This window comes from Trachemys scripta, chromosome 1 (genome assembly GCF_013100865.1).
Source record: "Trachemys scripta elegans isolate TJP31775 chromosome 1, CAS_Tse_1.0, whole genome shotgun sequence".
Taxonomy (NCBI): domain Eukaryota; kingdom Metazoa; phylum Chordata; order Testudines; family Emydidae; genus Trachemys; species Trachemys scripta.
The window spans coordinates 92183132-92210131 of NC_048298.1; the positions used below are offsets into that span (position 1 = coordinate 92183132).

Here is a 27000-nt window from a genome sequence, read left to right on the forward strand (position 1 = left end):
GGGCTCTGGCTGAGCTGTGTGTTTGAATATTAACAGGGAGGTTTTCCTGGTTGGAGCGTCATCAGTGAAATGGTCACTAAATTTGCACTGGTGTCAGACTGGGAGAGGGGCACCTTTTAGCCTCTTCTGCCATGTGGGGACAAGACTGGGAAGAGCTTCCTGAGCCCCATGGAATGGCCTCTGGATGCAGCCCCCCAGGAGCAGCAGAAGAACCCAACCAGGATTTTCCCAGAAGGCTTTGTTGTACCTGGTGGGAGACACTGGTGCGAGGGAGGGTTCCAAGGTTGAACTTCCCCACCTGCAAAGGATTAATTGATCTTCAATTTATGGGGCTGTGTGAAGATTCAGGATTTTCTCCATGAGGTTTGGGATTTTCGCCATAAAATTTGGGATTGGATCCGGATGAATGGGGGAAGATTCAGGGCTTGAAGTTCAATTTGAAGGCCGTGGGGCGAAGGTTTGGGGTCAGGGCTTGAACTATAGGCTTGGGTGAGAGTTTGGGGCTTGCCTCCATGTGGGTGGGTGGACGTTCGGGACTCTGCTCAGGGCATTTGAGGGAAGGTTCCCATTTGGGGGTTTGGTTCAGGTGCTAGAATTTTGTTTCAGTGGCTTAGTTCAGAGGGTTTGGGTGAAGATCCAGGGTTCAGAGCAAAGACAAAGACTGAGGTGTTGGACAAACATTTGGGGCTCGGGATTTTGGTTCAGGGCACTGAGGTGGTTTGAGTCAGGTAAGGGGCTCAGGTCAGAGCATTTGGAAGAAGGCTCCTGGGCTGCTTGATTCTGAAGTTTGGCCAAGTGATTGTGGGGAAAGGTTCAGGGTTTGATATTTGGGTAAAGACTCAGTACCCCTGGTGTTCCTGCCCTCCTTCAGATCAGGGGTGTTAGGCAAAGGCTCGGGCTTTAGTGCACAGGGGTTAGGTGAAGGTTCACGGTTGTAGTTGGGTTCAGGAGAGTTGGGTGAAGACTAATGGCCATGGTTGGGTTCAGGAGTTTGAGTGAAGGTTCAGGGTCATGGATGGATTCCAGGGGGTTGGGTGAAGGTTCATGGCCATGGTTGGATTCAGGGATTTAGGTGAAAGTTCAGGGTCGTGGTTGGGTTTTGGGAGGTTGGATGTTGTTGCAGTCAAGTGGCTAAAGGTTTATGGTTCAACTCATGTTGGGATGAAGATTCTGGTCAGATCTTCTTTCTTCTGGTCTGGTTCGTGGCTCCTGCCTCATCAATGGGAGTCGTGCGTTCCGGGGGTGGATAGTGCTGGGTAGCCCATGGAGGTCTCTTTCTTGCATCCTCCAGGTGACCAGTATTGTTCTCTAACACATGCCTCTGTCCTCCAAGCCTGCCTCCGCCCATCCCAGCCTCCTCAGTCTAAGTATAAAGAGCGGGGGACTAGCTTCTGTGTTCCTGTTGACTGTCGGCAGTGTCTGTGTTGTGCTCCCAGGCCAGGGGGAGAGTAGGGTTCCAGGCATGTTTCGGGGATTCTGGGGATGGGAACTCCTTGGTCTGCCTAGCTCTGGGGAATGATTTTTAGGGCTGAGCGACCTGCGGTCACTGAACGAACAAGTGAGGGAGGGTGAGGAAGGAGAACCAGAGACTGGGAGGAGAGCCAGCCTGTCTGCTTCACCTTAGAAAGGAACACCCTATGAACGATCACACGCGCCCGCATGCAGAAAAGACACACACGACCTACATTGTACACAGATACCCTAACAATGGCAGCCATTCAGATGCTATACACACAGAACACATGCACAAAAACACACACAACACAAAGAAGTTATTCACAGATCCCACAGTTGCCAGGCACACAAGTGCTATACACACAGAATGCATTTGCACACACCACACAAACACAAAAGTTACACGCAAATCATCTCACTCATACAGGTGTTATGCAAATGGAACATACTCACATGCACACAGAACACCCCCCCCCCAACTTACACACAAGTTACACCCACATCACCATGCTCACACTGGTGCTATGCATACAGAACATATTCATGTGCACACAGAACACACCTCCACACAAATTACACACACATCACCACACTCGCACAGGTGCTATTCATACAGAACGTATTCACATGTCACGGACATGCAGAGGCTACACACGTGCAGAAAACATTCACAGATGCACACGCCAACACACCAGTTATCCACAGTGATCCTACACAAATACTCATGCATAACATTGTTGGTACATGTGCATGTGTGTGTGTGTGCATGTCAGACACCACACAAAAGGGCATACACACAAGACAGCATACATCACTCGCAGCCCCACAAACACACCCATTCAGACACACATGCGCCTTCTCTCTTCTCTCTCTCATTCTTTGTTTAACAAGCTACGGTGATTTTGCCGTGTCATAAAGCCCAACAGCAGATGGCAAGAAGGGCAGGGTTAGGGTGACAGCTCCCATCTCCACTGGCAAGTCTTGTCAGTGCTTAGCTCAGAGCTGAAGAGCCACCTTGCTGCTTGTATGAGAGAGGCCTTCCTCCTGCTACTGCAAGAAACATGGACTACAGAGCCCTTTTAAAGCGCCCTTCCTACAGTGCTTTCACTGGAATAGCTGTCAGCTCTGCGTGGCTATAATGGGGGTCAGCAACAGCCACCAGTGTGGGTAGCATGTGTCGGCTTTCGTCCGGTATCAGGGGTGTGCCATCCTCTGCTCCAGTGTACTGTCTCTCCTCTCCCCTTGCAGCCTACATTATTTATCACCTGTAATGCAAAAGAAATGTTAGCGGAGAACGTACGCAGGTGCAATTGGGGAGGAAAGGATACCCACCGCAAGCCAGATCCTCAGTACCGTGGGTCCCCTGCAGGTCAGAGGGCAAGGAGAGGGTTCCTCCAGAAAGCTGGCATCACACGAGGAGGGGGAGTTCATTTTGGTACTGCTGGGGGGGGGGGGAATGTGGGAGTCCCCCAGCCCTCTCTCTATCCCCTTTTGTGGGGCTGCGTGAGCAGGATCAGAACCTGTGTCTGTGTGTGTGTTTGGGGTGTGTGTAGGAGGGGGAGGGAGGAGTGTTTGAGCTAAGGAGCGTTGTGTTTGTGTGTGTGTATGTGCTTTTAGGAGTGTGAGGAGGTGTGGGAGTGTGGTGCAGGGGTGTTTGTGTTGGCTAGGCAGTTTTGTGAGGGAGAGTGTTTGTGTGTCTCAGTTACTGTGTTGATGCTTGTGTGTGTGTCGGGTGTGTCTGTTTGTACTTACCAGAGCAGACACACAGACACAGACACACACACAGACAGGACCGTATCTTGATGGCCTTCCTCCATTTTTCCTGAGCCCTCGCTCAGGGAAATCACTCACTGATGTCACTGGGAAGTCCGCCTTGGTAGGGAGTCGTTGAAACTAGGTCTGGCTTGCGTCCAGCCCTGCAAAGGCCTGTGCAGTCCTAGTCCAGGGACTCCTCCTCCGGTCTACGGAGCTGGAGTTGGGGGAGGGCAGGATCCGCCCCTCCCTTGCACCAGCAGACAGGGTCAGGTGTAGGCCACACTTCATCTTTCCAAAGGGTGGCACAGCGTGTGCTGTAGGGTGAGCTCCTGGGGCCATTCCCCTGCCTGAGTCAGCACGAGCCCCCCAGGAACTGCTGGGGTGGGGGGAAGCTGCACCTCTAGCCGCCCCCTCATTGATTGCCAGGAGTTGGCCCATCGCCTTCAATGAGAGCTTTGCGTGTGCAGCGGCTTCAGGATTTGTCTGCTCTGCCCGTGCCTCCTCCCACAAAACCCAGGTGCACACAGGGCAGGATTCCAAATTGGGGCAGGCAGGCATGATAACACTGACCTCATCCCCTGCTTACACCAGGGCTGCGCTGGGCTCCTGGGCTGTCTGCGCGCATCTACACACGCTGCGCATTGCGTTTCTGCTCACGCAGACGCATACTGACCGGGACACACATCTCCCAGACAGACACAAACCCATTCACACCCGCACCATCCATACAGACACAAACTCATGTAGCATCTGTGCACACGCACAGCTGGCCACATACCCAAACCCCCAAACCCATACACTGTACGTGCTCCTTCACCCTCCCCTCATGAACCAATCCACTCACAGTCACATCCACACCCAACCTGACACCCCCGTACGTCATCCGTGCACGTTCACATCCGCGCACGCAGACAGGTATTCTCTTCTCTAACGAGGCACAGACACACTCACTTGACCTTACACAGGGCCCTGCTCACCCGCAGTCATGAACTCTGAACCTCATGAAGTGGCATTACCATGCTTGTTAGCAAGCCTTACAGAACTCTATTCTCAATGTTATCCGGCCTGCCTGCATATCTCTGCCACCCCCTCCCATCCATTCCCTTGTCTCCCTGTCCCTACTTGGACCTAAAAGAAACTGTCACTTTCCCCTCCAGCCCCCCACCTTCCATTAGGGTTCATGCATTACTTCACTGTGTTTAGACTTTGCAGTCACGTCCCCTGATGCCGCTATTAGCCAATTTCACAGCACTCTGGGCTGGTGGGACCTCACACTCTTCTATGCATGCAAATTATATCCATCGGATGCCAATGGAAAAGAGGAAGGAAGGAGGAGGGAGGGAGGAGTGTGAATGTATGTAGGATGCTTTTCCTGTAGATGCTCAGTCACTGAACTGCAATGTGTATTGGTGGACAGAGAGATGGACAGTGCTGGGAGACTGGAGAAATGGACAGAACCAGAATAAAAGGATAAAAGAGAGGGGCAGAGTCAAAGCTGACTAGGTGCAATTGTGTGTGTGTGTGTGTATGTGTGAGAGTGCGTGTGCGCGGTGCGCAGGTGTATAGCGCAATACACTGATTTCCAAATGAAGTTCCTGTTTACCAGCTATTTGGAGAATGTCACTTTTTTGCATGCAGTGGGATGTGTTGATGTTATGTGTGTAGTCTTTGTCTCCTGGTGTATGTTTGTGTGGTGGTGTGTTTGTGTGTAGTATGTGTGATGAAAAATATTTGTCCAGGTGTGTTAATGTGTATTTGTGCTTGTGTGGTGTATATTTGTGCCTGTGTGGTGGTGTATGTTTGTGTGATGGGGTTTGGTGTGTATTTTTGGTGTAAGTTTGTGTGTTATGTGTGGTTTGTATTTATAGTATATTTGTGTGATATTCATGTCTGAATGATGGTGCTTGTACATGTATCCATATCTCTGTGTGTGGGTGTTTGGTATGTATTTGTGTTTGTTTAATGGGGTGTATTTGTGTGGTGTTGTATGTGTTCAAGTGGTTGGTGTGTGTTGTGTAATGGTGAATGTTTGTGATGTGGTGTGTTTGTGTTTGGCATGTATTTGTGTGTGTGTGATGGTGTATGTTGTGTGTTGATTGTATGAGCATTTGTGTGATGAGTATCTGAAAGACAGCATATGTTTGGCTGTGTGTGTGTGTGTTTTGTGGTGGGGTGGGTATGTTGGATGTGATTGAGAGAAATGGTGAGCCTCTCATTCGGTGGGTGGAGGTTTGGGTTTGTATGTGTGTGTGTGTGTGTGAACAGGTTGGTGTGTGAGGCTGTGGGGGGGCTGCATATGTCTAGGGGTGGAGTATATGTATGAGAAAGTTGGTGTAGGGGTATGTGTAGGGTGGTGTGTGTGTACGAATAGGTTGGTGTGTGAGTTTGTGTGGGTGTAAATGTGGGCGTCGGCGTAAATTGGTGTGTGAGGCTGTGGGGGTGTATGTGTATGGGGCTGGTGTGTGTGTATTGGTAAATTGGTGACACTGCGGGGGTTGTATGTGTATGGGGCTGAGGTGTATGTATGTGTGTGTGTGTGTGTGTGTGTGTGTGTGTGTGTGTGTGTATCAGCAAGTTGGTGTGTGAGGCTGCATGTATGGAGTGTGTGTAGGGTGGTGTGCATGTGCACAGTAAGTTGGTGTGCGGGATTACGAGCGTGCCTGTGTGTATGGGGGTGTAGTTATACTTTGCCCCTGTGAGGATCACAGCAGACCCTCCCTGTTCCCACCCTGCCAGGTGCTGGCTCACTCCTATCACTGGTGGGACTGCTCAGGCCTTAGGATAAAGGCCACGTTCTCCTCCATGCTTCAAGGCTCTTTCCCTCAGACCGTCTGTCTGCCCCTCTGTCTATGTCCGCTTGTCTCTTCCCATGAGCGCTGACATGCCCCTGCTAGGTTACACCCTGCACTGCCTGTGGACTCAGCAGCTGTGCATCTCACTCCTCTCTCTGTGTCTTATGCGTGCGCGCGCACACACACACACACACACACACACACTCTCTCTCTCTCTCTCTCTCTGGATATTCATCTGTGGTATATTCGGTTGCCATTGGAAACCTAAGAAAGAAGTGTATATCCCCTTCAAGTCTTAGGCTGTTTTTCCCCCCTCCCCGTTCCTTGCAGAAGGCGAAGACTTTTGCAATGAAACTGTGGCAGCTTCGGTCCATCAAAGAGCTGGAGCGATGAGCCACCGCCTGCTCTTCTGTGTGATTGAAAGAGTCCGTTCTATAGCTCTGAGGGGAGGGAGGGGGCGCGGATGTACCTGCCCCTATTTCCACGCACCCCAGCATTCAAAGCACAGCATACCGAGGTAAGAAAACCTAACTGTGTGTCTCTCTCTCTGTGTCACTCGGTCCCCAGAGGTGGGGGTGGGAAGGCTGAGTTTCTGCAACATTGTTGATTGAATCTATGCTTAAACTGATACCCGTGGTTAGGGGCTAATGCCACCCCCGATCGCAGCGCTGCATGCATGGCACGGGTGGGGCCTTTTGCAAATCTGTAGGAAGAAGCTGTGCAGGTTTGCTGCATGTAATCCGGAGCTTTCTGCCTCCTCCTCCTCCCCACATATGCCTCTCTCTCTCTTCCTCTGTCTCCCCCCAGCTCCCCTCTCCCTCCATTTCTCGGTGGAAGGGACAGAGATTTTTACATTGCTCAGCAAAGAGGTAGGGTGCAGTCTATGGTGCAGCCACCTTCTGTCCCTGTGCACCCTCGCGTGATGTTAGGGGTGCACTTGGCTACTGGAGAAGCATCTCACAGCAATGTACTGAGGGGTGTTGTACTGCAGGAGGTGCTGTCCCAGCATGGCATTGGGCGGTGGGGGAGAGAGGGCTTTGGAGGTCACTGTCCATCTAAACTGCAACGTTCTCTTGCTCTCCATACCCCAGCATGGCATTAGGGCTCACGGGTGGAGGCGCCGTCCTCCATCATGTCTGTGCGCTCCATCTCTTAGAACACGTCCTTCATATTCCATCCCACGGCCCATCCTGCTTGGAGTTGTGGGACCCAGAGATACTAGTGGCACTGTTTCCGGCTTGGCAATGGGCTGCGCCATGCTGAGGGAGCTGTTGTCCCTAGTGTGGCACTGCGGTAGGAAGGGGGTGTTGAGTTGTTATCTTTCATGGCTTCCAACTCCCAACAGGCTCTTGCAGAATGAGGGGGAACTGTGTGGCTAGACCCACAGCCCTTAGAATAGGAAAAGGGAGCGGTGTGATGCTGAAAGTGCTGTTCCTACTCTGGTGGTAGGAAGCACTGTGCCTGTGACACTAGAGGGCGCCCTGTGGCTGAAGGGACTGTCCTCGTGGCGCTAGGGGGCGCCCTGCAGCTGTAGGGACTGTTCTCGTGGTGCTAGGGGTGCCCTGCGGCTGTAGGGACTGTCCCCGTGCTGCTAGGGGGCACGCTGCGGCTGTAGGGACTGTCCCTGTGGCGCTTGGGGTGCCCTTCGGCTAACGGGACTTTCCTTGTGGTGCTAGGGTGCACCATGCGGCTGAAGGGACTGTCCCCGTGCTGCTAGGGGGTGCCCTGTGGCTGTAGGGACTGTCCCCGTGGCGCTAGGGGGCGCCCTTCAGCTAACGGGACTTTCCCTGTGGCGCTAGGGGGCACCTTGCAGCTGAAGGGACTGTCCCTGTGGTGCTAGGGGGCGCCATGTGGGTGACGGGACTGTCCCCGTGGCTCTAGGGGGCGCCCTGCGGCTGAATGAAGGGACAGTCCCCGTGGTGCTATGGTCCCAGCTGGATTAGACCAATGTGCTGCTGGAGGTGATATCCCGAGCATGCCTCTTGGGGGGCGTCATGCTGCAGGAGGGGCTGTGCCTGTGTGACACCAGGGGATGCTGTGCTGTTGGAGGTAATATCCCCAACACGGCACTAGTGGGCACTGTGCTGCATGAGGGGCTGTCCATATCTTAAACCCATTTCATCTCCCCGCTGCTGATGGATGAGCCTTTAGTTATGGTTCACTATATTTCCTCTGTGTATGTGTGTGTGGGTTTATGTGCTACATGAGCCCAGTCCCTTTCTACACCCCCCTTATCATAGACAGCCTCTCAGCGCCCCTCCACCAAACCCAGCCCCACCCTAGCTACATAGTGCTCAGCCTTCAATGTGTATTTGATGGGTATGTTCTCCTTCCATATATCATGAGCACCTTCCACTCTGGCTTTTCTCTTCAGTAGATCCCATCCCCATCAGCATTCACCTTCCCCACTTTAAGCCCCCTTGGCTCATGTGGAATGGGAGGGGCTTTCATTAATGCATGGGATGTCTGTGAATTTTCTCACAGGCTGACAATATTTCCAGGCGATCTTTCCTCCAGATCCGTCTGGTTCACACTTTTCTAGAGGGTGATGACTTTATTGCTGATATGTTGTTGTTCTCTGTCTGGGGCGTGAGCGGGGTGGGACGTAGGAGTGAGCACAGAGCTCTCTGCTATGGATATAATTTCTTTTGGTCACAAAAAGCCAGCTCCCTGTGAGGTGGAAAATCAGAAGCCATTCAGTGCCGGTCAAATGACACAGCCTCCTGGGGCACTGCTTTGGCAGTGACTCAGCGAGAAGAGCGCCTCATCCTGAGTCTTGCAGACCACTGCCTGTAGCACCACTCACCCCAGGGCTATGTGGGCTGTCAGAACGACTGCCTCCTGCTGGGCTGTGGACACCACCTTCAGTAGCTCTGCATCCTCTAATACCCGGCTGGGGTATTGGGGTCAGCGCTGAGCGGGGGGCAGTTTCCCCTGCCTTTCTATGAGCTTGGCTTAGCTGTGTTGGAAACGGAGCAAAACATGTGCAATGAAGGGTTAAATGCCGAGCAGCTGTATTTAAGCTAGCAGGTTATGTCTGGTGCGTGGGAGGCAAGTGGGAAGTTGGGAGGTAGAAGGGCTGGAACACACAGGCCCTGGGAATTGTGGGATAGCATTGGTGGACTGTCCAGACTTGAGCCTGGCATCACATGCTTTAGCTACGTCCCAAAAGTGGGCAGACTGAGACATTCACTGCAGCAAAACACGGGCTCGCGCTATGCCCCCAGCTGAGTCAGCAAGCCTGTGTTCTGAGGGTACATGTCTCAAGGCTTTATGTGTGGATGGTAGGGGCATCTTGGCTTAAACCTGTATTAGAGCCCACGTCAGACCTTCACCTTAGAGAGAAGAGCATCTCCTGCTGAATTACAGAAATACCTCCCCTTGGGCTTTCCCTGAAGGGCTGGACAGCGAGAGAGAGTTGTGCTGCCCCAATGAGGAACCCCCAATCCTGCTGACAGGTGGGGGTCAGGGATGTCTTCTCCACTTCAGCTGAGGGGAGTCCCCTTGGCAATTGCTACTCAGAAGGGAAAGAAATGCAAGTGTTGACTGTAGGGGGACACCATCAATCTCCCTTTATACCCCAAGGCCAGAAGGTTGGGGATGGTGTCTCCAGTGTGCGCCCACCGCTCGGGTGAGGTAGGAGGTAGAGGCCTGGAATCAGTTCCCTCAGTGAAGTCAGGAGACAGCATGAAGTACTGGAAGGAATGAGGGTTTGGGAGCCAGACACTCCTGAGTTCCGCTCTCTGCTCTGGGAAGTCCCTTACCTGGGGGGGAAAAAACAACCTCTCTGTGCCTCAGTTTCCCCATCTGTGACATAGGGATGGCAATGACTGGCTTACATGTGAAGCTTTGGTAATGTCTGCAAAGTATGAAAGCTGTGGGAGAGGGGACGATGAACAGGAGAAGTGGCTGCTTCCCCCTCCAGGAAACTGAATTGGGTGGCACCATCCTGGGTAAGGGGGTTGCAGCCGGGGTGTGGAGGAGAATCCTTAATGGAAAGACTGCTGTGTGCCAGGGCTGAAGCAGCGAGACTCTCAAGCCACTGTTTGTTTGCAGAGAGAAAGGGAGTTTGTGGCCTTGCACTTTGGAAACAGAATGAGAATTCACTGGTGATGGACAAACGTCTTATCTGGGTCTAACGGAGCGGGCGTGCGGTGTGTGCACCTGGGGAGCCGGTGGAGGGCATGACTGGAGCTTTGCTAACCCTATCCCACACATGCTGTTGGGGACGCAGAGCATGGGACCGCGATACACCCGGGGACAGAGCCACATGTAACGGAAAGAGAGAAAGTACCCACCCAGGGAAAAGGACACGGTGGGAGAGAAAGTTACAGGGAATGGAAGGGAGAGGAACATGGGGAAAGGGGGAGAGAAAGGGAGAAAGGCCTAGTGATGGGAAAAAAAGAGAGATAGAAAAATACACAGCAGAGAGAGAGGGGGAGTGAAACAGAGAAGGAAGCGGAGAGCTACGCGGCAGAGGGAAGGGGAGTGAAAGGAAGAGGCAGATACGTAGTGAAGAGGCAGCAGTATAACAAAAGGAGGGAAGGATTGAGAAGAAGAGAGAAAGAACAAGAGAAAAGGAAGGAAGAGAGAGAAAGAGAGAACCATGTCGCCTCAGGGAGGTGAGGCCATGGACCGCCTTGGTGAGAGGTCCAGTGTGGGGGTCAGTTATCCATTTCTCCCCACATTGCACAAAGATTACAGTTGGGAGGCAGATGGCAGCCCAGTAGTTTTACCCAACAGCCTTTGTACTGGAGACACCAGCTTATGTGATCAGGAAAGTGCCGTATCGTCCAAGAATGCAATTAGTGGTGAGCGGGATGAGACTCTGAATCTGCGCCATTGGCCTCTCCCAGGCATCTCCCCAGCTCGGAGAGTTTATGGGAATCTCCTGAGACTCCAGGCAGCTGGTTCTAATCCTGCTTCTTGTGTTCAGTCCCTTGGCCTGTGCTCTGAGTACAGAGGTTGGAGGCATTGCTGGCAGACCCCTCCCAAATGTCCTCTGCTGTGCCTGCTCATTGTCTCAAAGGAAATTTCAGCAAATAATCGACAAGCAGAGTAAAGTAGTCAGTGAAACTCAGAGGAGAAAGACCCTTCCTCCCCCCATATTTGATATTGCAATGAAGTGGCTAGGATGTGTGTTCAAGCTGCCCTTTACTGGATGGAATCAGAACCATCCAACTGTGTGTCAAAGACCATAACAGCTAGTGGAGATTCTCCTTTAGCGCATGTGGCAAGGGCCTGGGATTTTGGAGCAGGACCAAGTCCTGTCTCTCATGGTGCCGTGAAATCCTGCCTTACCGTGATGTGTAGCATAGTGACAACTGTGAAGTGAGTGGCTCCGGCTTGCTGGCCACAGATTTGCCTCAATATGTGTGAACAGCTGCTTCTGTGCTTCCAGACAGCTCCCAGAGAATAGATAGGGCCACAGTCCCAGGCTGGCTGGCCCTTTGAGGCAAGCTGGGCTCAGCCATCAGCCTCACTGGTAAGCTATGGGCTAATTAGTGACCCCAGCAGGGGGTAATGGGGTTTAATGAGACAGACTGACCCTAGCTGTGATGATGAAGCAGGGAGAGCTGGGAACACAGTGCAGGAAGGAAGAACAAGGGAGTTCCCCTGAGGAAGTCAAGCTGAGGCACCCACAGGGAGCAGGATAGGCTCCTGCCAGGATGTGGGGATGCCCTGAATTAAGGCCTGGAGACACCCACAGGAGCAGGGTATGTGCCTGTGGGAGAGCCATGAGATAGGGTCTACAAAGAACAGAGAGATTCTCAGACGTAAACTGCTGGAGTCCCCAGCCACGGGAAGCAGTGGGGGAATCCTGCTGGGGAAGAAGTGGGTCAAGGGAACCTGTGCTGGGGCCAGGAAGCAGAGGATTTCAGTCGAGCCCGAGAGGGGCAGAACTATAAGTGGGGACATTGTGAACTTTAAGTTGGACCTCTCCAGTTACCCCGGAAGGAGAGTGAACTGTTACGTGACTTGGCCTGAAGGCTGAGCCACAGAAGGAGTTGGGAGAAGACCCTGGCTGGGACTAGCCATCGTGAGGCCAAGGGAATCAGAGAAAAGTCCCCTGCAATGCCACATCCAGGGACAAGGGGGCGTCGTGAGGTGAGGACTCGTGTACAGCCACATTAACACACATCATCAGGGTCTACAGTGGATGGTTGATCATGCAAGCACATGGTCACAAACACCCACAGCCATGTGTGTGTGTGGTTGGCTTCCTGCAGGAGCAGGTGGTAATCAGACATACAAACCCAGGTGTTCTGGTGGCTTGCACCGTGGGGATTATCTTACACATGTGTGCTTTAGCATGTGTGTATTAGCCTGATCTGATCCCCAGGACCCTTTGAAGTTAGTACGAGCAATGAGAAGGCAGTGAGCAGTGCTGGCATTGAGAGAGGGATACTTGGATAATGGGGCTTCTTATTTGAGTTCCCAGCATTTCCCATCCTATTTTATGTCTCTTGGCTGATTCAGAGCTGAAAGGCAATCAATGGAACTAACAGCTCTGCATTGTTCATCTCTCTCTCTGATTTACTCCTTTTCATCCTCTCTGGGTTTCATCTCCTCCCAGGTTCACACAGCCCTCAGCATTCAGGTCAGTTTCTTTTCACTGAGCCCTGGACTGTAGATAGTCGAACCTTTGCTCCCCAGCCCTGAAACCTCCAGTGAGGGGGCCAGGGTCAGGCTGGAGCTCACTAGGAGGCAACAGTCCCAAGCAGGTAAAGAGAACGAGGCAAGTTTGGGATGGAGGTTATGCAGGGAAATCCATACTGATCACCCTCAAATGCTTTGTGCATTTAAAGTGACTCAGTGTCCCAGTCCCAAGGATGTCGCTGAGAAGCTAAATGATTCCTCTTGTGTCAGTCTTCACAGCTGGGAATATTGGGGAGATTTCTACCGCAGACCTGTTCTTGCCCAGTAACAAAGACGAGGAACTTTCAGATACGGAGGTGTGAGGAGATGATGTGCTGGAACAAACTGATAATTTAAAAATCAGTGTCACCAGGCCCAGATGGTGCATCCAAGAGTTCAGAGGAGCTTAGGTATGAAGTCGCTGAGCTGCTAACAAAAACATGCAATCTCTCATTAATGACAGCCACGGTAGCAAATGTTGTACCTATATTTAAAGAAGGCTTTAGTGGTGATCCGGGGAATTATAGACCAGTGAGCTTTACAGCTGTACCTGGCAAATTGGTTGAAACGACAATAAAAAGCTATGTTGATGATATCTGGAAGATGTTGATCTGATAGGGTCTAACCAGAACAATTTCTGCAAAGCAAAATTGGGTCTCCCTAATCTCTTAGAATTCTTTAAGTGTGTCAATAAAGTAGTGGATAAAGGAGAACAGGTTGACAATTTATTTAGATTTTCAAAAGGCCTTTGATACCCAAGACTACTAAAGAAGCATGGGATGAGAGGCCAAATATTGGCATGGTCATTAACTGGCTGGGAGACTAAATCAAGGAATAGGATTAAATGATCAGTTTTCATCATGGCAGAAGGTTAAGAGTGGGGGAACCTCATGGTTCCGTACGACATCCTGCATTGTTTTAATATATTAATGATCTGGAAAGAGGTAGTGAGGTGGAAGACATTTGCAGGTGGCACAAAGTTATTTAAGTTAGTCTGGACCAGAGAGGGCTGTGAGGAACTTCAGAGAGACCTAACCAAGCTAGGTGAATGGGCAACGCAATGGCAAATGAAATTCAGTGTTGATAAATGCAAAGTAATGCACAACGGAGCGGAAGATCTAAACTACTCGTGCACCTCATAAGGTTCTAAATTAACTGTGTCAACCCACAAAAGGGACCGTGGCTTCATTGTAGACAGTTAAACGAAAACCTCCGCTCAATATGCAAATGCGTTCAAAAAATCAAACAGGATGTTAGGCTGTGTAAGGAATGGACTAGAGAATAATACAGAAAACATTATGCTTTATATAAGTCAGTGGTGCAGCCTCCTCTGGAATACCGTATGCAGTGCTGGTCACCCCGTCTCACAAAGGACCGTGTAGAATTAGAGGGGGTTCAGCGGATGCTCCAGGGTCTGGAAGCTCTTTCATATGAAGAAAGGTTGAGATTGTTCACTTCTAAAAGGGAGATCAATAAAGAGGGATATGATTCAACTCTATAAAGCAGTGACAGGTCTAGAGATGGTAGCTCGGGAGCTTCTGTTCTCCCTGTCCCATCCCACAAGAGCAAGGGCCATGCAATGAAACTGAAGGGTGGCAAATTCAAAACCGATAAAGGAAATACTTTTTCACACAGTGCACCATTAGACTGTTGCTCTTCTTGGGGCATGCAGGACTGTGAGCCACCTTGTTGCCAGCAGCTTCCATCTTGAGGGCGTCTTGCCTGTGCCAGCTGGGTGTTAGCTCCTAACACAGTCAGCCTGTCAGCCTCTCAGGTGCTCTCCTCTGGGCTGTATGGGCCCTGCCTTTGCCCTGCAGGTGACTATAAATGCTCCCCGCCTCTGAGCCTTCAAAGTATCCTCCTGTGGTGTCCAGCCCCTTATCACTGGATACCCCCAGAAATCCCAGGCTCTCCATTCCCAAGGGAAGAGTGTACCCCAGTTTAGCAGTTTTACCTTAGCTCACTGCTCCCGTGGGTGACTGGGCAACAAAATGGCAGATGAAATTCAGTGTTGATAAATACAAAGTAATGCACATTGGAAAACATTAATCCCAGCTACACACATAAAATGATGGTGTCTAAATTGGCTATTACCACTCAAGGAAGAGATCTTGGAGTCATTGTGGATAGTTGTCTGAAAACATCCACTCAGTGTGCAGCGGCAGTCAAAAAAGCGAACAGAATGTTGGGCATCATTAAGAAAGGGATAGATAATAAGACAGAAAATATCATACTGACTCTATATAAATCCATGGTATGCCCACAGCTTGAATACTGCGTGCAGGTGTGGTCGCCCCATCTCAAAAAAGATACATTGGAATTGGGAAAGGTTCAGAAAAGGACAGCAAAACTGATTAGGGGTATGGCTGCTCAGCGCCTTCTAGCCAAAGGGAAATAGATTCTTAGGACCCTCTTGTACTCCTCTCTCTTTACGCCTCGTTTGGATTCCATACACTGAAGTACCTTGCTCTGTAGGAGCTCCCTGATTCTTTGATGACTCACTCAGAGTTGCTTCCATTGGAAGTGTAAAGGGATCAGACCTAAGCGTCAATATCTCACCTTTTCAAGAGGTTAAAGGCTCCGATACCACTGGAGGTAACTTCGGAATGCTTAGAAATGTCCATTATAGCACCCTGAATCTCTGGGGCTGAGACACGACTGCATCACCTCTATATTACAGCACCCAGGAACCTCTGGGATTGAGACTAGGTGGTTTCACCTCTGCTATATGCCTGCATCCAGCATGTTCAGGGCCAAGGGATAAAGTTGGCCGCCTTTGGTATATTACAGCACCTAGAAACCTCCATCAGCAACTCACCGCACCTGATCCTCTCCTCTTTATCACAGTGTCCAGGAGCCCCCTGCACTGAGACATAAGTGGATGATCTCTGCTCTATTACAGTACTGGGAATCTGCAGCATTGTGACAGGACTGCATCATCTTTGCCTTGTTGGGAACCTCAAGCACTATGATGCAGTTGCATCCCCTCTGCTATATCAAAGCAGCAAGGAACCCCTGGCACTAAGAGAGAGCTGCATCGCTTCCACTATTTGACAGCATCTGGGAACCTCCAACACCAAGCGACTGTGACAGCATGTCTGCTCTTGTATATTAGTGCATCTGGGAACCTCTAGCACTGAGCCATAGCTGCAGGAATACAGCACAGCACCTGGGAACAGCTTCTGCCTGGACACTACAGTGGCTGGAGCTTACAGTCAGAAGGGGGATATCTTGATCGTCCCATTGTGATCCTGGCATTTAGAATGTACAAATTAATTTCTAAAACGCCCCAGAGAAGAAGAGTTTGTCATGTTACAAACCTGACTTGTAGATTCCGGGGAAAATCCTAAAAGCTTTTGGTAATAGAGGTTTTAGTGAGTTTAATGCCGATGGAATTAAAAGTCTCTAGGCACTCGCAGCGAATGGATTTACATCAGGGAGATTAGGAAAGGGAAAACGTTATTGGTGTCCAGGAAACTCAGGGGAGCAGCTGTCAGCTGGTTTAGATGGGAAGTTCCCCAGCAGACAGGCATGCTGTCATTCACAGCGGTTGCACTCAGTTTCATACATACACACTCACATACGCACACGCATGCATTTGTGCCCAATCCTCAGCTGGGCACTGGTTTACATTGTTCTGCATGTACGTATGCAGGCATGTTGATATCCACATGTGCCTATGCACACTCGCAGGATAATACATTTTCTGCTGTGTGCGTGCACGCATGCTCACAGGTAATGCTTGTCATGCGGATAAACTCTGATGGATCTGAATTAACACTCACAGATACACATCTGTGTGTGTACTCACATACTAGTCTCTGCACTGACATGCTTATATGGACATGGGCTCACTCAAGCCTACACAGGCACCCACCAGAATAAGCAATCACACTCGTGTGCACAAGTGCTCACACACCCTCCATGCCTTGCACCAACTGGGGAAGACACATGCTCACACATATGCTAATACACTCTCCCACACATGTACATGAATATTCCTTCTGATGCACCAATTCTGAGAGCAAGAGTGTAAGTAGGTGCCCTTACAATCTCCGATGCATGTGAAGGCACTCCTGGGGGCCCGTGGCCTCCAAAATACACGCGTACATGTTGCACAGATATATGCACTACACAAGTGCACACAGCACAGTCTCCTCCCACAGGGACCTGCATTCTCACCTCGCCCTGGAAAATGCACCTCCCAAACGGGCAAGCAGATGCAAACAGTAGCACCTGCCCATTTCCCAGCTGTGTTTCTAGGGGGACCTTGGAGATTTGGGCCTTGCATTCCTTTCTGGAGCTGGGTGTTGGGAGAGCCATGACAGTGTTGCCAGTCAGGAGAACAAGGGTAACATAGCTTACGGAAGGAGGCAGGGAAGGGAGGTGATCGAGAGGCTCAAGGTTCCATTGAAGAGTTTTCGGCCTTGGCTGCAGAAGCAGGGAAAATGTGGGGCTGGTTTCTCTCCCTCCCCTTCTGTTGTCGTTTCTCTCCTGACTCCTCTCTGTCTGTTGACATGCTGTGTTGTGTGCAGAGATGCAGGTTAATGCTGGGTGGCTTTTCCTTAAGTGAGGGGTTCTCAAGTGGAGGAGTAGCTTCAATCCCACTTCAAAGATCTTTATCTCCTCTCCAGTCTGGGAGAGTTGGCTGGGAGATCAGGGAGGATTTGCTGATGCAGAGAGCTCCCCTCACTAGGCAGAGGCAGGGAAAGAGAGAGATTCCTAACCAGGCAGAGTCCAGGGAGCAGAGAATGGGGTGCTGCTAACTGGTAGGCCCACCCAGGTCAGTGGGGTGTCTGTGTTTCCTGTTGGGGCGGTGGCAGGAGCTCTGTCTCACTGGTGCTATCCCTTGGATCAGTGCGGTGTGTACTGCGAGGAATAGGTTAGGATGCTTTGTACCCCTGCGGGGATGCATGGAGGTACCCTGTCCCCTGGTATTCCCCTCCTAGCTCAGCACGGTGTTTCCTTTGAGAGCACCTGGGTCTCCTATGAGGCACTGCTGGGAGAATCCATCTCCTGTAACACCACCACTCACGACAAAGAGGGAACTTCACCTGTTCCAATACACTGAACAGACATGCAACACAACACGCCTGTGGGACAGGGGAGGTGGCATAGAGAGGCAAAGGGACTTGCCCAAGTCACACAGCGAGACAGTAGCACCAATGGGAATAGAACCCAGGGGTCCTGACTCCTAGACCCTCTGCTTCCCAGTGACTCTGGGGCTGTTACTACAGGGATATTGTTTGCTGGGGCAGTAGGTAGTGCCCTCTGAGGGAAGCATTGGGATGCCAAGCATCTCCTGGAGCTAGGGCTGCCCTGTCCATGATACAGTCCTGCCCCATCATAGGTGGATGCGTTGGGGTGCTTTCTTTGGAAGGAGAGAGAGAAAGAGGTGGAGGGGGAGAGAAAGCAAAGGACATGGAGAGACTGGCTAATCCTGGAGTCTCCCCAAAGGGCGGGCACTCGTTGTAGGGGCTGCTGGAGCCAGGGCACGGATGAAGCGTTGTGTGTGAAGGAGAGAATGGGGCTGCTAATGGTGCAATGCTGAGCAATGAGGAGGTGGGGCAGGTAGCCATTTTCCTAGCACGCTGAGGCTTCATCACCAGCTCAGACTCGTTAGCTGGGAGATTCGGCTCTAAGAAAACACCATGCTTTTTAAATAAAGCCGAGATTTGAATGTGCAGATGTTACAATGGAAATTGGGGGTGGCCGCAGCAGAGAGTGGCCATGTCTGGGAAGGGACGGCTGGTGCACCAGGGCTAGCCTGGTGGCATGGGCCATATCCTCAGCTGGTGTAAATTACATTGGCTCTAATGCAGTGATGCCCTCTGACACCCCGAGGGGGTCCAGCCTGGCATCCCTAGGAGGTGGCTGCAGGAGGTGGCTGGGCTGGCTTAGCCACATTCAAGGTCCTGGCCCATCAGAACACAGTGTGGCCCCCACTGGAGTCAACGAGAGCTGCTTGTGGGGAGCCTCTAGGCTAGCCCAGGCTGGTTGGGGTTTCTGTCCCACACTGTGGCCTGTTCGGTAGCAGCACTTCACACGTTGCTGTTCAGCATGAGTCAAACTGCACCTCTCAGTCTCGGGTACGTCCAGACTACCCGCCATATCAGGTAGGGTAGCGATCAATTTATCGGGGATTGACATAGATACGATATATTGATCCCCGAATGCGCTCCCCCTCAACTCTGGAACTCCACCGGAGCAAGCGGCGGTAACGGAGTTGACGGGGGAGCCGCGGCCGTGGATCCCGCGCCGTGAAGACGGGAGGTAAGTCGGAATAAGATACGTCGACTTCAGCTACGGTATTCCCATAGCTGAAGTTGCATATCTTACATCGACACCCCCCCCCCCCCTCCAGTGTAGAACAGGCCTGTCTCTCTGAATCAGTTCTCATCTCTTTCAGTTTCTCTCTTGCTCATCTCCCCTTCTCTTTCTCTCCTCCTCCGCCTCTTCTTTCCCTTGTTCTCTCTCTTTCTCTGGGCCTGATCCAAAGCCCATGGAGGACAATGGAAAGTTACACTTTTTTCCTCTCATCTCTCATTGTCTCTCGCCCTCATTTTTTCTCCTTCTCCATGACTCTCCTTCTGTCCCTAGTGTTCTCTGTCTGTTCTTCTCCTGTCTCTAACTCTGTGCCTATTTAATAGCACTGTGATACTTACCACCAGAGCTGTTTCATGAAGGTTTCCTAGGCTAGGAACGATGGTCTAGTGGCTAGGGCCCTAGACCAGTCATCAGGAGTCCTGGGTTCAATTTGCAGTTCAGCCACAAACTCCCTGTGTGGCCTTGGGTGAGTCACTTAATCCAGCCCATATCTCACTTCCTTGTCTGTAAAACTGGAGTCCTAGTGCTTCTCCGCCTCCCGGGATGCTGTGTAGTGCTCAGATGCTCTGGTGACAAAAGCCAGATGGGTGCCTAGATAGACAGGCTGATGTGCCCACGAGCTGGGCTTGCTTTGATTTGTGTGGTTGTGGAACTCATTAGTCATCAGTATTTGGATGAGCGCCAGGCGTCTGTGAAAATGCCTGAGAGTCTCTGAAGTTGCACAGATGATTGTGTGGCAAGCGCTTGATCCGTTACTTGCTATCGTCCCGTTGAAAATGTGTCAGCCATCCAATCGGTGAGCAGAAATAACGCAATGTGATGTGGGCAACCAACCAGCCACACAGCCCTGCCAGTGAAGAGTCAGAGCGCGCAGTTTGCAGACGACCCAGAGGCTAAGAGCACTTTGCCCAAACACTCTGGAGAATGAGGAAAGCAGAGTCAGGCGGTTATTTGCTCCCCAAAATACAGGGTCTGGTTTCGGAACCAAGCTTAGCGTGACCAGCTCCAGTTGGCATGAGTAGAGTGCTGTCTCTGCCTCTTTTCTTTGTCTCTCTGAGTGTCTCCTCTTCTCTCTGTTTTCCTTTCTTTCCCTCACTTGTGGTCTGTCTCATCTTCCATCTCTCTCTCTGTCCTCACTCCTTCATGTTCTCTCTCCTCCTCTTCATTCTCTGTCTCCTTCCCTCTCTCTCCTCTGTCTCCCCATCTCTCCAAGAGCAGTGGGGACCTATCTTCTGTAACTCATCCCTTGGCATCATACGCCTGGTACCAAACCCCACCGGGCTGCTTGGGGGCTGCACACATCAGATGCCTGCAACTTGCTTGCTCCGATGTTAGAGTTGCCATGGGAGATGGGGGAACAGGGAAGGAGGAAGAGCCTTCTCTGCAGCCGCAGCCATAGCAGCCAAAACTCCTTCGTTGAGCAGAGAACACCCACTCTTGTCTCCTTCCCCCGGTCCCCCTTCAGAGAGCACACCGCAGAACGCTGCCTTGGAAGACCCCTAATTAGTGTCCCGCGTGTCCTGAACAGAGCCCTTCACTACCACTGACGTGACTGCGGGAGGCACAAATTAGCGTGTGTTTCAGGGTGGGATCAGTGCCAGAAATCCGCTCCAGTCCCCTCCCCTCCCCTCCCCTAAACTCATACTCCCCACTCCCCCCACCCCAGGGATCCTGCCAAGAAGGGGCGTCGCCCCAGAATCCCATTCGGTTTACTGGGGGGGCAGTGGGGGAACGGGGGGGAAAGAGAGCGCACGAAAGTAGATTCAAACCAACAGCAAACAGGGCCTCCCCGCTCCTGGCCGGACGCTGTTTGAAGGGATTGGAAACCCCCTTCCCACTCCCTCCTTTCCCTACATATGTGTGCACAGGTCGGGGGTCATTACCGGCCCCACGGTGTCTCAGGAAGCCTGTGCCTGAGCTCAGAGGGTGCTAATTAGTGAGAGGACTGATGAGATTAGAAATTAAGTGTTTGTTTTTCTCCTTTCCTGTGGTGTTTTTTTTTTTTTAATTGAGCAGATGGAGAGTTTGGAGTCACAGGATGGGAGGCAGCCAGGAGCCTAATTGGGAGTCGAAAGCCATGTGGGTGTGGGGTGGACAGGAGGCAGCGCCCCCTGACATACACACATACACAATGTTGTGCCAGCCACAACAAACCCTGGCTCTGCCATGCAAAGGCCTCTTGAGTGGGGCATCCCCTCTCTACTTCCCATGCAGTGCTCCCCTAAGGCCTGACCCCCAGGCCCTTGCTCTGCTGGACTGAGGGGAATTCAGTCTCCAGCTTTGCTCAGGCCTTGCCTCCTTCTCTACCACATGGGAACCCCGATCCTGCCCCTGGCAGAGTCCCCCTCTGGGGGGAGGGCTGATTCCCCATCACACAAAGGCCCCTTAATATCACTCTGGAAGTGGGTGGAGCCATCTCCCCTCTGGCTGGAACAGATTTGACATTTGGACTCTGGGCTAGCCCTGTCTCCAGCCCCCAGCATAGGGCTGTCTGTTGAGAGCAGGGAGGGGGCATGCCCACATGGCACTGTACCAAGGCTATCCTCTGCTCCCAGAGCTCAGAGGGGGCCATGGGAAAGGGAGTGTAAGTGGGAGCAGCCCAGAGGCTGTGTGGGAACACAGGACGGGGATTCAATTCACTGCTCCGCTCGCTCCCCCTTCGCCGGCCGGGAAGGGTGCTCGGAGGGTGACTGCTCTTGCCTAGCTCCTTCACCCAACGCGGGCTAGGCTGGGAGATCTGTGGCGCCAGGGGGCCAAGAAACAAAGCAGCACTTAACGTTGGTCTCCAGTGTCCCTCTTTGGCGGTGTGTAGCTGGGCGCCCGTTCCGTTCCCCGTGGTCAGAAGGCTGTGTCTTTGTGACAGGCCAGCCTGGAGAAGTGGAGGGGAATTGCTGTGATTATGAGGGCCCTCAGTGGTCCAGCAGGGCTGGGGTGGAGGCAGGGGATGCAGCTGAGGGCTGTAATGGGGGAGGCAGCTCCTGGCTGGGAGAGTTGGCTTTGGCTCCCAGATGCGGAACACTTTAGGGGACAGCCTGTCGCTAGTCCAAGCCAGAGCCCTAGTTTCAGGTGCTGAAAGGTGTAAATGGGAGCACGGTGATGCCAGCTGCCTAGCAGAGGGGGAGGGGCTGAGCAGGCACGTGCCACAAACTGCTTGGCATCTCCTGGGAGAGTGAATAGGCTGCGGGCAAACCACGGCCGCCTTTTGGCACAGGTTAGGGATGGGAAATCCCTCTGCTGGCTAAGCTAGCGGGGAGGGCCCTCTGGTATTCCTTGTGCTTCAGAGCCCTGAGTTTGAAGCCTGGGACACTCTGTGTCTAAGTGCGTGAAACGAGCTCCAGTAGTCCAGGAGGGCAGGGGGTGCAAGTTAATGGCAAGAATAAAAACCAAGGGTGTATCTGTGTGTTCATGTGTATGTGCCTGCGAGTTTGTGCCTGTTGTGTATCTGTTTGTGTCTGTCTGCACGCCGGCGGGTGTGTGGTTGCGTTTCTCAGTGTAGAGGCCGTGTGTCTGTGTTTGTGTTGGTGTGTGTGTGTGGGGGGCTGTGTGTGTCTGTGTAGGAGTCCATCCCCGCTCCCTTTGTCACCTCGGTGCTCTTCACCACTTTGCCGTGCTCCCCTCCAAACAAATAAGCAGGTGGGAACCCAACTCCCGCCCCATTACCACCACATTGCAGCTGGATTCCTGGTTCGGAGTCATTGTTCATGTTGCCAAGGCAACAGAAAGCCAGGGAGTAAATGAAAGTATCCTCCCCAGTGCTTAACACCCCCATGCCGCAATGTAATAATGTCAGAGTAGAAATCTGGTTCACACCCCACCCTCCCGCTCCAATTCAACAGAGACCCCTCTGGATACCAATAAAGTGTCTGCCAGAGCCTTCAGTTGATTGAAAGCAGAGAATTAGGTTGGAGGAGGGGGGGGGAAGCATCTTCACTGTTGAAATGATTAACAGTTTCACCGCTGTTCCCTGCCTTCGCTGCACGAGAAGGGGCCGTGCCCACAAGGATCAATGTTGAACATCAGCGGAATTGTGGTCCTAGCAGAACTGGTTTCTAAGAAGGTTTGGCTGGCCAGCACCACTGGGAACCAGCCTGTGTCAAAACCAGGCTTAAAACCTGTGTTCTTGCTTAACAAAAGTCATCATAGCTCTGGTAAGGATGGAGCCTTAGAGACATGCAGAGAAAGTCAGGACATAATTAGGCCAGGACTAAGACTCTCCTCCAGATGAGCACAGAAAACCACATGCTGGGATACCTGCTGAGCTCAAAGAGGATCTGTCAGATACACTCTGTGCTGGAGTCAGGCAGAAAAGGGTCTCTCCAACTCTGCTAGCTCCCTGGGAATAATGTATGCCTGCCTGCAATGGGAATACCAGGATTCACCTAGGCGGGGAAGAACCTGAACTAGGCTGCTGTGGTCCCTGGAATGGACTCTGGGGGTAGCCCCTGGGAGGAGGGGAAGAACCTGAATTGAATTTATTGAATGCTTGCTCCAGATCTGGAGCCCCTTAACACCCAGGGGATGATCCTTCCACTATCACCAGCATGAGAATATGCTGTAGTCCAAACACTGGTTACTTTTCCCAGCTGTGGCCGTCAGTCGTTTCATTAGGAGTCTCAATGAGTCTTTGGCTGGATTTCCCCCAGGAATCCGATTTCAAGGCTCCCTAGTGACTGCTAATGTGTAAATACAGTTTGCCTTAGCAAGGCAATGTGATAGCAGGAATGCTTTGGAGCTGTTAACTCTTCATCTGTCAGAGACCATCCCTGGTGAAAGCCCCTTCCATCTCCGCGTGACAATTGGTGCAAACTGGAAAGAATATTGGCACGAGTCTCCTGCTTCTAGGCACGCTTAGTTAACAATGTGGTTTAGTGGACCCTGGGTCACCTCACACCCAAGTGAATGGGGAGGCAGCAGAAGTGGCCTATGGAAAAAGGCATAGGGATCATTTGATGATTTAGTTTAACAGTGTACAACAGCAGCTGTGTAAAAAAAAAAATACAAACCTATTTCACAAGCATTAATTAACACAAGCGAAGGGGAAAAAACACAACTTTTTAAAGGTTTCACAGAGACTATAAACTGGCAGCACGGGGGGTGGAGGGATGTAATACATGCAAATTAATGGCATAAATTTTGGGTTACTTTACTTCACAAATGTTAACAAGCTCATAAAAAAATATTCTTTCCCAGTTTTCTGTCAATGCGTATTTAATTCTTTCTCTTTTTTTGTTGTTGAAAAGATTGTTTTCAGTATATCACTCCTAAATTAATTTGGATTTCTTTTCTTTTCTTTCTCATTTCTAATGTACCCATCATCATAATATCTAGGCATGGATGTTGTAATATCTAATCTCTCTCTCTCTAGCAGTCAGTGGGCCTTCAGCCTGGTAATTCCATACACAACACTGCCAATTTCTAAATATACATTTTCTCCTACTACAGGTAGACTAGTGAGGCAAGGAACAAATTAATGGGACAGCTGAACAGCCTGACTTGTTTACCAACCACTCAAATTGGTGTTTGATGCAAGAGGGCATAGAGACAGAGAGAAATATATGGGTCGATAGCTGGACTATCCCATGGATTCGCTTCCAAACAGCCATCTCCATCCCTCGTGCTGTAACCCCTCTTTCCACTTCTCTGTTTCCATAGAACTGGAGATAATGAGGGGATTCCAGCTCCTTGCTGAGACCAGGATACTGTGAGTACTTCCCCCATCTCTGAGGTGTCTCTGCCTCCTGAGTGATTCCTGCTTTGCTTACAGTTAAAACCAAGGGCTTAGAAAACACTTTAGTAGAGCCGTGCAGAAGCCACTCTTGCTGTCCTGCCTCTATCCAAGCCAGCAGGACCACCCCAGTCTGTATTGTCAATGTGAATTATAAATTTCAGACCTGAGGCCCATGTTGGTGGCTTAGTGCAGGGAAGTAGAATTTCATTTTGACCTGGAAAACCGAGCTGAGTTGATTGTGGAAATGTCGGGGAATGAACATGGAGCAGGGAGATGTATTTAATGGCAATTCATAGTTTTGGCCACAGTCCTGCTCTTTCACACCCCTGGAGACCTTGTTGACAGTGCTCTGTTTCAGCACCATGGACAGCAGTGCCCTGACCTAACTTCCCTCTTTAAAGGCACATCAGGTGTTTTTGGAAAACCATAGGGGAAAGGGGAAGAAGGATGAAATGACAGGCTGGGGTGTCCAGTCAACAGTAAATGGTAGACTATATTTTTAGAAGCAAGGGAAAGAGGAGAAGAGAGAAAGAAGATGTTGGTGGGTGAATCACTCAAAGGCAAGAGAGAGCACCCAGGCAGGAGGAATCTGTTGTGTTGGGAGATGTGGGTAGGATCAGTATGGATCCTTAGAAAGAATAATTTGGGCCCTGGAATGGGACTATGCATGTGGTTAAAGTTGGGCATGTGCTTCAGTGGTTTGCTGATTCAAGGCCCGAAAGTATAAGCAGAGGTAGAGGGAATGAGGACTGGACGATGAGCAAGGGGCATATTAAGGAATGGATGTGGGCCTTTTATGAGGGCTTTTTGGAGAGGAAGGATGGATTGTGACTGAGGGGATCTAGGTTAAAATTCCCTGCTCCACCACAGACATCCTCTGGGGCTTTAGGTGAGTCCCTTAATTTCTTTGTGCCTCAGCTCCCCATCTGTAACATGGGGATAACGATCCTTTATAAATATAAACAAATAACCCAAGTATGGAGAGACAAAATTAGAAAAGCCAAGGCACAAAACAAGGTGAAACTAGCTAGAGACTTAAGGATAACAAGAAAACATTCTACAAATGTTACTTACTATGCCCCTATGGAAGCAAGAGGAAGACCAAGCAAGAGGAAGACCTGTTACTCAATGAGGGGGGAAAACAATAACAAAATGTGGAAATAGCAGAAGTGCTAAATTACTTTTTTCTTTTAGTTTTCACCAAAAAGGTTAGTAATGAGTGGACATCTAACATAGTGAATGCCAGTGAAAATGAGGTAAGATCAGAGAGTTAAATAGGGAGAGTACAAGTTAAAAATTACGTAGACAAGTTAGATGTCTTGAAATCACCAGGGCCTGATGAAATACATCCTAGAATACTCAAGAAGCTGACTGAGGAGATATCTGAGCCATTAGCGATTATCTTCAAAAAGTCATGGAAGATGGGAGACATTCCAGAAGACTGGAAAAGGGCAAATATAGTGCCTATTTATAAAAAAGGGAATAAGGACAACTTGGGGAATTACAGACCAGTCAGCTTAACTTCTGTACCTGGAAAGGCAATGGAGCAAATAATTAAGCAATCAATTTGCAGGCACCTAGAAGATAATAAGGTGCTAAGTAACAGTCAGCATGGATTTGTCAAGGACATATCATGTCAAACCAACCTAATAGCTTTCTTTGACAGGGTTACAAGCCTTGTGGATAGGGAGGAAGTGGTAGATGTGGTATATATTGACTTTAGTAAGGCTTTTGATACTGTCTCGCATGACCTTCTCATAAACAAACTAGGGAAATTCAACCTAGATGGAGCTACTATAAGATAGGAGCATAGCTGGTTGAAAAACTGTTCCCAGAGAGTTATCAATTGTTCACAGTCAAGCTAGAAGGGCATATCAAGTGGGGTCCCACAGGGATTGGTCCTGGGTCCGGTTCTGTGCAGTATCTTCGTCAATTATTTAGATAATGACATAGAGAGTACACTTACCAAATTTGCAGACAATACCAAGCTGGGAGGGGTTGCATGTGCGTTGGAGGATAGTATTGAACTTCAAAATGATCTGGACAAACTGGAGAAATGGTCTGAAATAGGATGAAATTCAATAAGGACAAATGCAATGTTCCTTAGGAAGGAACAATCAGTGGCACACATACAAAATGGGAAATGACTGCCTAGGAAGGAGTACTGCGGAAAGGGATCTGGGGGTCACAGTGGATTCCAAGCTAAATATGATTCAACAGTGTAACACTGTTACAAAAACAAACATCATTCTGGGGTGTATTAGCAGGAGTATTGTAAGCAAGACACAAGAAATAATTCTTCTG

General features: G+C 50.7%; 1 protein-coding gene across 4 annotated transcripts in view; it reads left to right on the forward strand.

Moving 5' to 3' along the window:
• The window catches only part of ELFN2 (extracellular leucine rich repeat and fibronectin type III domain containing 2), a 57232-nt gene that overhangs the window by 13407 nt on the left and 16825 nt on the right, over positions 1–27000 (forward strand). The window contains exons 2-3 of one of the 4 annotated variants that reach the window (XM_034777165.1): positions 6333–6519; positions 24621–24669. The exons of 1 other annotated variant lie outside the window; for it this stretch is intronic. The gene's annotated coding sequence lies outside the window, so the exon portion shown is untranslated. The remainder of the gene's footprint in view (positions 1–6332; positions 6520–24620; positions 24670–27000) is intronic. 2 more of the 4 variants (XM_034777174.1, XM_034777180.1) reach the window with 2 other exon arrangements.